The sequence below is a fragment of the Xenopus laevis genome, chromosome 8S (genome assembly GCF_017654675.1).
Source record: "Xenopus laevis strain J_2021 chromosome 8S, Xenopus_laevis_v10.1, whole genome shotgun sequence".
Classification (NCBI taxonomy): Eukaryota; Metazoa; Chordata; class Amphibia; order Anura; family Pipidae; genus Xenopus; species Xenopus laevis.
The window spans coordinates 91,939,790-91,954,000 of record NC_054386.1 but is presented as its reverse complement, the minus strand read 5'-3'; the positions used below and the strand labels follow the sequence as shown (position 1 = coordinate 91,954,000).

The 14,211-nt window shown below is 40.6% G+C and overlaps 1 pseudogene; it reads left to right on the top strand.

Annotated features, from left to right (window-relative positions):
• The first annotated feature begins 4,388 nt into the window (after positions 1 to 4,388).
• Positions 4,389 to 4,561, top strand: LOC121397839 (annotated as a pseudogene).
• Positions 4,562 to 14,211: the final 9,650 nt, after the last annotated feature.

Below are 14,211 nucleotides of genomic sequence, written 5' to 3'. Positions count from 1 at the left end.
ATTACCCTGGTCAGCCCAAGTTCTGTAGGAAATGCTTTAAGTATGGACATGTGCGGGACGATTGTACAACTGGCAAGTGTTGTCATAACTGTGGCAAGGCTGGACATGAGGCTGGTACATGTGTTGTGCCTAGGAGCTGTGATATCTGTAAGAGCCCTGAACATACTGCCAGGAATTGTCCTAATGTGAATAAAGCGAGAGTTTCCTATGCTGACATGGTCAAAAGGGATAACTTAGCCATAAGTGAGGCAAGAGAAATGCGGGCTGAGGTTGGGATTGCAGAACTTGCTGTTAATGTTGTCCCTGAGCTTTTACCCCTAGCTGAACCAGTCCATGACGAGGAACCTGCACCTGAGGTGATTGAAGAGACACCTGAAGGAATGGATGAAAGTCCTGTGGATAATCAACCTTTGAGTACTGACATTTTGGTTTCACAGGTGAATGTGGTGGAGGAAATTGTCTGGGATTCGCTGGAGAGTGAACCGCTCCAACAAGAGCCTATGGAGGTGTTAATGGTTAAAAAAAAGTCTGATTCTTAAAAGATTGGTAGTCCTGCAAAAAAGTCTAGGAGAGAAAAGAAAAAGGAAAATAAAAAATCAGCTTCCTCTTTGTCTGAGTCTGCAGAGGAAGGGCTACCTAGTTCCTGCACTGTGACTCCTGCTATTTTTGTGTCTGAATCCTCTCCCATGGAAATGGTAGCTGGGGAGGGTGTTTCTATCCCAAATCCTGAGTCAATTGCTATAACCCCTTCCCCCTTGGAAGAGGTTACTGTGGAGGATGGGTCTGCTTCTTTTTCAGGAACTCCAGGTGTGTTGCAAGTCACACCTCCCCCACTGGAGGGCTTTACTGGGGAAGGTGATATTATGTCTAGCCCAGAATTCCCTATGTTCTTCAGTCCTGCATTGGCATCACCAAATATGAGCTTTTTGGACAGTGAGAATGTTGAAAATCTCCAGAATGTATGCCAATTTGATGGGTTTGATAATACCTGAATTGGTTTTCTTCTTTTCCCTTTAATTTTTTTTTAATTTCTTTGAAAATTGTCTCCCTAAATGTAAGGGGCTTTTCTTCCATAGTGAAAAGAGCAGCAGTTTTTTAAAGTCTGCAGTCCTATGGAGGTGATATTTTTTATCTCCAAGAGTGTTCCTATAATCAAGCTTCAAAGAAGAGTGAGTGGAGTCTTGGGGAAGCTATCTGGTCCAAATCTGAAGGGAATAAAAATGCAGCAGTGGGTGTTTTGATCAATAATAAAAATATTTCTGTTGTTCAATATATGATTATTGTGCCAGGAAGGCTAATACTGGTTGAGTTGTGTATGCACCTGCTGCAAAAAATGAAAGGATACAATTTTTTAATGATTTAAATTTTTTTTCTAGCAGGGAGAGGTCCAACCTTTATTGCTGGTGACTTCAACTGCATTAGAAATAGTTGTGATCGGGTGGGCGTTGGTATATGCAAAATAGATGCTTCTGGGAATTTATTAAATTCAATGTTGTGTGATTTAAAGTTGAAAGATGCATATGAAGTGGTGGGTGGGGAGAAGTCAAAGTTTACCTTATTTTCTGACAAAGGCAATGTGAAATCTCGTATTGATTTTTGTTTTTCATCTGAACATTTCACTATAGATACTTTTTGTGCTTTTTCAAATCCTTTTTCTGACCATGCAAGTGTTCATTGTGAGGTAACCATATGTGGGAACGTAGCTTTTGGAAGAGGGTTGTGGAAACTAAATTTTACCTTACTTGAAGATGAGGTTTATAAGAACCAGTTTATTTTATTATACAATGAGTGGGTTACAAAGAAAAGTAACTTTGAAAATATTTTGTTTTGGTGGGACTGGGTGAAAGTCAAAATAGCAAATTTCTTTAAGTGTAAAGGGTACGCAAAAGCTAATTTGAAAAAGAAAGTTTTTGATGGATTACAAAATAGGCTAGAAATGTTATATAAATTAAGAAATGTTAATGTTGAGGAAGAAATTAACATGACTAAGAAAGAAATTCGAGATATAATTAATGAGCGGGGGGAAAAGTATAATATATCGGTCTAAGTTAAAAAATTTAGAATTGGATGAAAAGTGCACGCGGTTTTTCTTCAAGAAAATGAATAATAAAAAAAGTGTGTTTAAATCTGTTTGTATTAAACTTTTTTACTCTAAATTATTTTGTGGTGATAGTGGAGTAATGGATAAAGATTTTTTACAGATGATTGTAAATTCTTTGGATAGTTTTGATGCAGAATTGCTATCGAGGGATATTGTAGTTAAAGAAGTATTGGATACAATTAAAGGTATGTCTTTGAATAAAACTCCGGGTAAGGATGGGTTGACATATGAGTTCTTTTTTGAAGTTTTGGGAAATAATTGGTCAGGATTTTTTTGAAGTTTGTCAGTTTATTATGGAAAATGGTGTCTTATCAGAGTCTATGAAGGAAGGATTGTTTTGATTTTTAAGAAGGGTGAATGTAGAGATATCAGGCGTCCAATCACGTTATTAAACTCTGACTACAAAATTATTGCTAAGTTGGTTGCGAATAGATTAAGAGTGATGGTGGAGAAGTTAGTAAGTGGAAATCAGGGTTGTGCTGTGCCAGGTAGGTGGATAACAGAGAATCTTATTTTATTACGGGATATTATTTCTTTTACTAAGGATCGAAATTCTTCTCTTTTTGTTACTTCTATAGATCTAGAGAAAGCTTATGATAAAGTGTCTCATAGTTTTTTCCTAGAAATTCTGTTTCGAATGGGTATACCAGAAGGTTTATTGAAAGTAATTAAAGGGTTTTATACTGATATTGTGAGTAGTTTGTTAATTAATGGTTTTCTTGGACAAAAATTTCAAGTTCTTTCCGGGGTGAGACAGGGATGCCCCCTGTCTCCTATTGTTTTCATTTGTGTGATGGAACCTTTGTTTAAACTTATACAAAAAGATACAGTTATTCGAGGTTTTGGAATTCCGGGAAGTAATAGTAGATGTGTAAAATCTTTGTGTTATATGGATAATTTAGTGGTCTTATGCGATTCAATTTCAGCAGTCAATCGAATGAAACTGTTACTTAACTTATTTTGTTGTGAGTCTAACATGAGAGTTAACTGGAAAAAATGTAAGTTATGTATTTTTGGAAGGGAGGTGGAGTTTAAAGACAATGATATTGAAGTCGTAACCGAAGGTATTGAAATCTTAGGGATCTTTTTTGATAGGGAAATGGATGGAGTAGTTGCATGGAATCGGATTGGTGAGAAAATTGCTAAAAAGTTGAGAATTGAGGAAATTGTCTTTCTCTGGTTAAGTGTTGATAATAAAGTCTGTTATTTTATCTATTATTATCTACGTTAGTAATGTTTTGCCTCCAAATAAGGTTTGTATGCAACGTTTAACAAGATTAGTGTTTGTTTTTTTCTGGGGTTCAAATATGGAAAAATTAAAGAGGGAAATTGTTTATAAACAGGTTAAGTATGGAGGTTTTGATTTGCCAAATATTGAAGTTTTTGTTGGAGTACAATATTGGCTATGTGTTGGTAAAATTTTGGATAAAGATTGCAGTTGTGCGTTAATGATGAAATATTATGGAGGATGGTTGTTTAGGAGATGGGGTTGGATTGAGAAGGATTTAAGTAGACCTGTGAGTTTTGTTGTTACTAAATTTTATTTGAGATTAGAATCTTTAAGGGAATCTCATGAGATCTTTAAAATTAACGATGAGAGGAAAGATAAAAAAGTACTTAAAAGATGGGTGAGGAGAGATGAGTATATGTGTACTATTGAATGTTTAAATAATAAAGAATCTTCAGTAGTGTGGGGAAGGATACATATGCCAGAGTTGGTGAAAAAGCGCAAAATTGTCTACCTACTAAAGTTTTTCAAAAGAAACGGGACCTTTGTGCGTCTGAAGTGTGTGCAGTGGATGGATGTGGGGAGGCTGAGTCAGTGCATCATTTATTCTGGAGTTGTTTATTTGCTAAAAAAGTGAGAGAAGAGCTGAGACCTTTATTTAAAGAGTTGTGTGGGGTGGAGATTCTAACATGGAAGATTGTTTTATTTGGGTTATGTAATTTGGATAAGTGTAAAGCCAGAGTTCTGTGGCTAGTACTAGCATGTATGAAAGAAACTCTTTGGGATATGAGAAATCTTTTAGTTTTTAAGAAAGAAAAATTTCAAGTTCGTGACTGTGTTAATATGATTATGAGTAAGTTGTATTTATATTATTTGTGGGATGTTCATCATTCTAATATGGAGGATGCAGAAGGAATCTGGAAGTTTAAGAAGTGGAGGTTTCTGTTAAAAAATATTAATGTGTAATATGTATATTTGTTTTGCTTTGTACTTTTTCTTGTATTCATTTATTGACCACGATGATGTACGTTGAAAACTGTTTTCAGCTAATGTTGTGACAGAGTTTTCTAACCACTGAATGGTTTAAAAAAAAAAAAAAATCTGTTCTTATCAGTTTAATATCTGATACGTCCCCATTCTGGGGACCATATATTAAATGGAAAAAGAGCTTGTTCTGTCCACTCCACGCATCGACCTGGTATTGCAGTACCTCCAGGACCGGTGCACCTCTCTTACTCAGTTTCAAAAAGCAGAACCAAAGGAGGGGAGGGAGAACGAGAAGGACTGACTCCCTTTCCTACAAAAGCAGCAACAAGCAGCCTGCAAAGTTTGGGGCGGACTAGCACCAGCACTCGGTCTCGGCGACTGACTTGTGTGTGGAGCATGGAGGGAGACCAAGCACAAGTGTGCAAGCAGCAGCAGCGTGACAGGCCAGCAGCAGCAGTAGGGCTGGGAGGGAGAGAGATGGACGGGAAGAAAGAAAGAGCCAGCTGTGTGCTGCAGCCGGCCCGTTGTCCCGTGTTGCGTTCTTGCAGGAACGAGCTGGTTGCCTGAACGAGCGGGGGCTGCCAGCAAGAGGCGGGCCAATGCAAATGAGGGGTGCCGGGACTGTTGAGCGGCTGCGGGTCTCAGGGCCGCAGAGGCGGAACTAGGCCCGAACCAGGGCGGGCCTGGTAGCTAGTGTGGGCCTGGGAGGGGTGTCGGCGGCGTTGCGGCTGGGGCCTTTGTTGTCCTGTGAGACGGGGGGCACAGTGCCCCTCTCCCCGTGGAGGCGCGCCTAGCCTGGGTGTGGGGCCGTCGGCTCGCGTGCGTTTCGGATTATTGCTTCTCGGCCTTTTGGCAAGATCTCATATGATCTTGCCTTAGGCATTTGTGGACCCCTTTACTTGGCCTTGTGTTCCTTCCTGCGGGTTGGAACCTTGCTGCTATAGGGTATTAGGCAGTTCCTGCAAAATACCAATGGATACCTTGGCTCTTTGCCTTCCTCTTTTCTGCGGTTCAGAGGTATGCTGCTATTAGGAGTCAGGCATTATCCCTTGAGAGAAGGCGATCCCCGACGGTGGTGACATGGTTGTGCCTCCAGAAGCATCTAATACAGTTCGGCTGTACTTTCCAAAAGAGAAGAAGGAAACGTATGTTCTTTGGCTGAAGTTATCGAGGAATTGTTGGGGATGAAGCGTGAAAGCATTTTCTGCGTACAAGTGTTCCAGCAACTTGGATTTTACGACATATCTTTCACCAACGCAAGTGAACTACGGACTTGCTATATGCGCAGTCAGGAGAAGGCTGAGCATCCTGCTTTAAAAGACTTGACTTTTGTCGTGAACGAGTTCAGGAACCGGACTCCTGCTGTAGTTCACATGTACAACCCCTTTGTGCGAGATGATGAGGTCAGGGTATTCCTGGGACGATACTGCAATTATGTGTCCCCGGGAGAAAGACGGAGAAATGTGTTTAGCACCTTTAACGGTCAACGGAGATTCTGGGTCGAGTTCCGGAGAGATCCAGAGGGTATTGGTGGGTATGTGCATCCACCACAGACTTTTTCAATTGGGACAAATAAAGGCTACCTGTTTTACCCAGATCAACCAACATTCTGCCGCAATTGTTTCCAGTTTGGACATAAAAAAGAGAACTGTGACAAAGATGTGTGTTGCCGTAATTGTTTTAAGCCAGGTCATAAGACAATGGACTGTGTAATGGCAAGAAAATGCCACCTGTGCAACTCAGTGGAACATTTGGCTAAACAGTGTCCAACGGTCACAACAGATCCTTCAAGGCAGCTATTTATGGCTGTTGTTAAAGACGGAAAAATACCGGAGGCAGTAGAGGATCCATTTCCGCCTCTTCCACCCTCTGAGGAACCAGTGCAGGCTGACCCTTTGGAGGAACTAGTGACAGAGAATGTGCCAGATCTGCTAAGTGGAGAGGGAGATGATTCTGCACAAGAGGTAATTCCCCCTACGGAGATGGAGGTGGAAAAAGCCTCTTTGAAGAGAAAAAACATCGAAACATGGCAAGAATGGAGTGAAATTTCAAGCTCTGATGGGGAGGAGGGAGGGGAATCTTCTGTGGTCATAGACTCTGACTCTTCGGCTCCCTCTTCCGCTTTTTTGGACCCAGACCAAGTGGTAAGATTGACTGAGACAATGAACATTGTAAAAGGGGACTCAAAAGAGGACTCTAAGACTAAAAAAACTAAGAAGGGGGAAGGAGGAATGAAAGGAGTGAAAAAGAGTGGAGATGGCCCCCCTTCTGCACCTAGGGCGCGGGCCAGAGGTGGGCCCAAGAAGAGTTGAAAATAACTGAAAATGTTGTTTTGTTTTGGCTTCTTTTTTTCTAAATGCCATTTAAGGTTGGCTCCATGAACGTCAGAGGTATAAAATCTGTTAGTAGAAGAACATCTATATTTAGGATTTTGTCTCTGCTTAATCTTAACATTCTGTGTTTACAGGAGTGCAACATTTCGGAGGAGCCAGGGAGTGGCAAATGGAAGTATGGGCCGGCTATTTGTTCTGTAAGCGGAGAAAGAAATGGGGGGGGGGATTTTGTTTAAAAGTAATGATTTTGTTGTTAAAAAAGTTATTCATATTGTCCTGGGAAGGGCTATTTTAGTTAATTTTTAAGTATATGGGATGTATGTGTAAAATAGTAAATGTGTATGCACCTACAAAGAAAAAAGAGAGAATAGATCTCTTTGAAAAACTTTTGTTGTTTTTTGGGGGAAAAGGAAATTTTATTTTAGTAGGTGACTTCAACTGCATCCTAAAGAGAGAAGATAGAAGTAGTGGTGGGGAGATAGATAAATCTGGAAAATTGTTAAAAGATTTAATTTCCTTATTTAGATTACAGGATGCATATGGTATTAAAGGGGATAAGGATGATCGCTTTACATACTGTAGTGACAGTGGAAATGTATCATCAAGGATTGATATGTGTTTTTTTTCTAGATCCTTTGATATTTTGAACTTCAGCATCAGAAGGCTGCTTTTTTCAGATCATGGTTGTGTAAGTTGTCAAGTAAGTATATGTGGTGAAAGAGAATATGGTAGAGGAATATGGAAAATGAATGTATCTTTATTGGAAGAGGAGTGTGTGAAGGATGAGTATAAAGTATGGTTTAAAAAGTGGGAGAGAAGGAGAGGGGAATTTGGGGATGTATGTGAATGGTGGGAATGGGTGAAAGGGGAATCAAAGAGATTATTTATTAAAAAAAGTTGTGAGAAAGTAAGGGGTGAATGGGAAATGTATGACAGATGGCAAAAAAGATTGGAATATTTGGGGGAGTTTAAGAAAATAGGAGAAAGTGTTGGGGAAGAAATTGCTGAAGCAAAAGAACAGGTTAAGAGGTGTTTAGTGACACAGGGAAAAAAGATAATTGCACAAACAAGAATGACAATAAAAGAGAAGGATGAGAAATGTACCAGTTTCTTTTTTAAGAAAGTATATGGAAAAAGAGTGGAAATGACTGATGTATTTGATTGTGAGGGGTGTGAGGTGTCTGGAAAGGATAAAGTGGTAGATACTGTATGGAGGTTTTATAAAGATCTGTATGTGGAAAAACAGAGAGACTGTAGTCTAGAGAGTGAGTGTCTTGAGGTGATAAATGAAGATTTGCAGTTTGAGGATAAAGAGGGTTTATGTGAGGATTTGATGAAAGATGAAGTGGATGATTGTGTTAATAGTATGAAAAAAGGAAAAGTACCTGGAAGCGATGGCTTGCCAGTTGAATTTTATTGTGAGTTTTGGGGAATTATTGGAAAATATGTTTTTGAAGTGTGTGTGAAAGTGCTAGAGGATGGGAGAATGACAAATAGTATGAGAGAAAGTATAATTGTTTTATTGTATAAAAAAGGAGATAGAAAAGATTTAAAAAATTGGAGGCCTATCTCTTTGTTGAATGTTGATTACAAGATTGTGGCGAAAGTAATTGCAAATAGGTTGAGGAATGTTGTAATAAGAATGGTTGGAGAAGAACAAGTTTGTGCAGTTCCGGGAAGACAGATTAGTGAGAGTTTATTAGTTTTGCGAGATGTTGTGTGGGATGTAAAAGAGCGAAAACAGATGGTAGCGATAATGACAGTGGATTTTGAAAAGGCATATGACAGAGTGGTGCATGAGTTTATGCTAAATGTGTTGCAGAAAATGGGAGTACCTGAATGGATGTTAGGATGGATTAAATGTTTGTATGAGAACATTTTTAGTAGAGTACAAGTGAATGGTTTTTTGACTGCAAAGGTATGGATGAACTCAGGAGTAAGACAGGGTTGTCCTCTGTCGCCAATACTTTTTATATGTGTGATTGAACCATTAATACGAAGTATTATGAGAGATAAAGTTGTACGTGGAGTGGAGGTACCTGGAAGTGGTGGAAGGGAATTAAAAGTTATGGGCTATATGGATGATATTACAGTGATATGTAAGTCGCAAGCACATTTGAGGAGAGTGAAATTATTGATTGAATGTTTTTGTTTGACGAGTGGTTTTAAATTAAATGTTGAGAAAATTAAGTGTAAGGTTTTTGGGGAATGGAAGGAAATTGAAATGTGTGGGTGGCCAGTATGTGAAAAAGGAATTGAAGTTTTGGGAGTGGTGTATAATGATGACATAAGAGGTAGTGGAACGGAGAAGCTTGTGGAGGAAAATATGCTGTGACGTTTTCAGAAGTGATTTTATACAACGAAAAAAAATAGCAGTATCTATTTTCTCGCGATTGGTGTATTAAAGATCCCTCTCTCAAACTCAGCACACTCGGAGGGAGCCCGGGAGGCCAATGTAGACTGGCGAGTGCAATTAGTAAATAAAAATCAGGTTTATATTTCTTTCACGCTATCTTACTGTATATCAGAGGTGTTTATTGTGTTCCCCTTTCTCGGCATCATAGCTGAACAAACAATCGTTAAGGAAAATTATTCGCTATATAATATTTTTGTGTGTTTTTAGCTCGTTTTGGAACTTCAAAGATGGTAGAACCTTATTATTTAAAGACTAACGGGACATAATAAAACCTCATTTCTGAATTGAAGGATGCATTCAGGGGCAAGAGGATGCGGGTGGAAAGAGGACCACTCGAGACTGGCTAACCTGGGTTGGAACACTGGGTATGGGAGCAATTTCTGATGATAAAATCATCGGATAAGTTTTATGTGGTGTGAGAAGTTAAGATTGGAAGAAGAAACTTTGCTGAAGAATGTATTGTACGAGCATATGCGAGGGGTGGAAGCGTCGTTAAGAATGTCGAGTGGTTTCTATGATTGGATCAAGCGTTGGATCGTTCTGTGTGAGAATAAACCATGTGTTTCAATTTCACCAGTGGTTTTTTCATATGTTATGAGTGGACGGTTTATAAGAAGAAATAAATTTTTGTAGAACAATATATGACTGTTAATGATTAGTAAAAAAGAGACTGCTAAATAATGATCTATGGAATCGCTTGTATTTTATTGGAGATTTTTATAATAAAAAAAAATTGAAAAAATAAAAGATTACTTTGGGAACTCTCATCTCTCCGGTTCTCTACTTAGCATAAGGCCAAGACCCAAAGAGGTGTATCTGTTTTCTTATGATCCTATCTGGAAGGAATGGCAGAAACCATTGGTCTTCTGGACTAAGGCTGACAAGCCGGTAAGACTTTTGCTGAAAGCTGGGTCTTGCGTGCTCCAGATAAGGTGGCTCCCTGACTTACGGTTTTGAGGTCGATAGGGTATGCACTGCACCTATGCTTAATTAAGCTTCACTTCCTTTACTCTTATACCGAGTTAGATGGCGCTGGCAGTGTAAAGTCAGCTTCTTTTCTTTTTTTTACTGGCTGCCTAAACGCAATAGTACGAACCTCGTGCAAAAAAGGCAATACCAATGCTCCTCTCCACTGGCCAACTATTTCCCTATGAACTGTCTCCAGCTTTTTTTTGTGTCTGGGCGTCGTCTTGAGCCACCCTGATGCCGAGGTCACGGTTCTTTTTGGCCTGGGACTTGCAGGGAGGAGCATGACACGCCTGCCATTCCTGGCAGAACCTCACTAGCGTGGCTAGAACGGGACTCCCTCTAGCCTTCGGCGAGCATACTAAAACGTCCTACTAATGCTCCCATAACCCTCTTTCCTATCGGCTCTAGCAACAACCTGCTGCGAGAGTTCGCGGGGGGACCCTACCCTATCTTCGGCAAAGGGGGGACCCATCCTTCGGTTCCGCCAGCTGGAAGCGTACTGCATTGTGATCCACACCAACGGCGCCCATGCCTCACCGGGTCCTCTGTTAGGACTCGGTAAGGATGACCAACTTCACTTCTAGAAATATCATCCTCATGGAAGAAAACACTGACCTGGGAGGCAGCCCTACCTGATTGAGGTCTCACCTCCCTTAAATCTAAAACAGGCGAGGCGAATCGCTGCCCAGATCATCCATAAGAAGTGTGAGATTGTCCAGTTAAAGGGTCACTCCAGTAACCATTCTCTCTGTGCTCAGACTCATGTGACCTCACCAGACTATTTTGGAAAATTGGTTGCCCAGCGTTGAAAGTAACTCGGAGAAGGCGACGGAACCCAGGCCAATGGAAGGCATCCAATTTGTTGGTGTTGCATGAGACAAAAAAAAAGGACCCCAGTGACGAGTACACATGCTACAACCCCTTTGTTGTGTGGGAGAAGATATAAGTGGCCTTTTCTTCGCAAGTACTGTGAGTATGCGTCTCACTATTGGAGAGAAAATTAACAATGTCCTTGGGACCTTTAATGGACAAAGACTCTGTTTTGTGGTTACTCAATTTTGATCCATCTAGGACATATAGTGGGTATGGGGCACCCTGCTCATCCTCCCCAGGTGGTTTACCATTTGGCACCACCAACAAGGGGCTACTGCCTTGTTATCACCTGATCCGAGCCACTTTCTAAAAGGAATTGTTTTTCGTTATATGCGCGACATACCTCTAACAAATATATGTCAGGCGAAAACTTGTGATACGAAGCTATTTATGGTATTCTGCGAGAAAACTGTTATTAAGCTGATCCTTGACGAGGCATTCCATACGACTGTCCAGAATTGTGCAGAATGACTATTAGGAAGGTGGCCACATCGCCGGTGGAACACCAGGGGCTAAGCGGCCATGCCTTGTTCCTACTGTTCGGTAAGAGGGTTGCCTAACAGCCCCCACCAGATACCAGCATCGTGACTATGATACTTGGTGTGCAAAAGAAGGGATGACCCTGATTTTTTAAAATTGCTAGGGGTGGGCGCAAGCTATGCACTTTATTTCTTTGGATGAGATTGGGGACCCTTGCGACATGGAGGAGACAGAGGGGAAGGAGATTTTGCAGTCTGAGGCTATCGACCGTTGTATCCCTCTGACCATAACTCCAGACCCCTGTACTCTACGTTATTTCCCTACTGGATATTGTGGGCCTGACCCTGGCTGCGCCTTATATTGAGAAAGCTCGTGGCATACGATATCTCTAGTGTTCTATAGATGTCTGGATGTGAGAGGGAGGCACACTCGCTGTCAGAAACCTTCTTTTCTGCTCTAGATAAATGGGGCGAGAAGGTACAAGCCACCGTGTGATGGCAAGAGGAAGCCCGAGAATTAAAACAATGTGTGATCTATAGATGCATTATCTAGTGAGTAAAAGACCCTTTTAAAAAAAGGCAAAGCCGGGAATAAGAGGAGGTTGCAAAGACTTGAATACTGCACTCTGTCTCGCTTAATATATACAGTAAAAACATTCGCGTGAGGGAGTTTGACAGCCCTGTCAGGTCATCGACTCTACTTTTCTTCCATAACGAGCAGACTTCTGGGAGACTTATCATTGACAGCCGGATTGTTTCCCAAAAGACTAGTGGGAGAACTTACAAAAGAATGGTGATAGGGGATTTCAAAGTACAGGCAAAAAAAGTTCAGAAGCTGAGGATGCTTCTTTTCAAAGTACACATATAAGGAGTATTTGGTGCAATCCTCGACTCAGTAGTGCCTCCCGCTCTTACTAGATGTCTTCACCTCCCCAATGTGGGACTCGTGGTATCGAGAACCGAGTACTCACATAGAGAAATATAAAATGTGAGGTGTTGTGTAAAAGGGAGATCTATGTATGGCACCCTTTCCCAGCACTGGAGAGAATTACCCAAACGGGATCCACAGAATATACAAGAGAAAAGCAAGAAAGGGAAGAGGCGGTTAAAAGGACAGATTACAACACGCTGACACTCAGGACTAACATAAATGGTTATTTCGAATGGAAGTGTTGAAAATGAATTAGAAAAAATGTTCTGTTTATTAATATTAATTATAAATGCAACATACCCTCCCTACTCGCCTAGTTGGTCTTGTATAATGTGTAGGGTCTGGAGATTGCATTGAAAGCTTTATTATGAGGAGTTGTTTATCATTAAAAATGTTAAGAAGACATCTTCAACTCTGCCAGTACTCCGCTAAAAGCAGCAATTTTCAAGTTGTTCGTCTGCATACAGTTTCATCAATTAACTCATATTCTTGTTTGCAAGGATATTAGTGCCTTTGGACGAGGAAAGAAATCAGGCATAACGGGAAAATCCTCCAAAAAAAGGCCTGTGGGTGATTTAGTGAAAGCGGCGAGCGCGATGGAGGGTGGCGGGAAGGCATGTGGCAATTTATGAGGCCGAAAACCAGATGTGGTCAACACAGTAGGGAAAGGGAGATGGTGGTGAGTGTATATTCGAAAACCGCTATCATATTGGTTTAAGGAACCATTTTCCAGGGTAAACTAAAGTAATTTTCATGTGATGGGTGCCAAGGAAAAGAGCTATCACTTTTGGTTCGTTATTTTCTTGAAATCATTGGTGGTGCTGTATGGCCCAGATAAGTAACCTGGTTATTTAAGTTATATTTCAAAATTAATCTTGAATATTGCCCCTAACATGAAACAGCAAAGCGGGGCTAGCGAGTCCTGACTATTTTTCAATAACCGTTAAGAACTTATTTTTAGAGTGAAGAGAATTATGGGAGCCTACCTCTGCGCTTGCATTCAGTAGTGGAGCAGTGTATAAATTGTGACTCAAAAAGGTTATCAATGTGGTAAAAGTATTGCATAGCTTTATAAGTTGAGTGTATATTGAGACCTGAACGAGGGAGAGATCAACCTAGGGAGCATCTGCCACGCACTCAGATGTGAACTGTAGGTGTTCGTAGCAAGGAAACACTGCTTACAACTAGTCTATACACGCCATATATCCTCCTATCAGAAGTGCCTTTCAAAAACTAAGATACAGGTCAAAAATCGCTGATCTCAAGAGGAAAATTGTGGAAGTTTTCAGCTTTTTCAATTGTGATACTGAGCGTGAGGCCAAAAAAAGCAGTATCCCCTTCTCATAATTAGACTTTTTGTTTTATTTCAAATAAATTGCATTATAATGATTTTTCCTTAAAAAGATAAGAACTTAGTTTTACTCTACGGACCACTAGAAGCCATAAAAAATACGACCTACAGGTGAGAGGGTACTGTTCCGGAAAACTACTACCCTCTTTATGAGCAGATGGAATTAGGTGTAAGTGAGTGAGGAGCATCCTGAACTTTGGATATTATTGGAGGTGGTGTAGAGAATTACAGCGCTGCCCGATATGTATTTCAGGGGTACTAACAAGATGAAAAGTGAGTCGTAAAGACGAGGCCAAACATAGCGAGTACACTTTGTGCGGACTGACACTTTTAGCGCATAGATCAACGTCCCGGGTGAATGGGAGCAGTGGGCCGTGGGAAGTGAGCGGTAAAAAACTGAAACAGAAAAGATTACTTTTATTCAGGAAGGATGTGATAGTGTGAGTCAGAAAGAGAAGAGAAGCATTATGAGACCCTAGAATGGCCAAGTGAGACTGCTAATTTTAGAGAAATTAGGGGTAAGATGGAGAAAGATGTGAGATA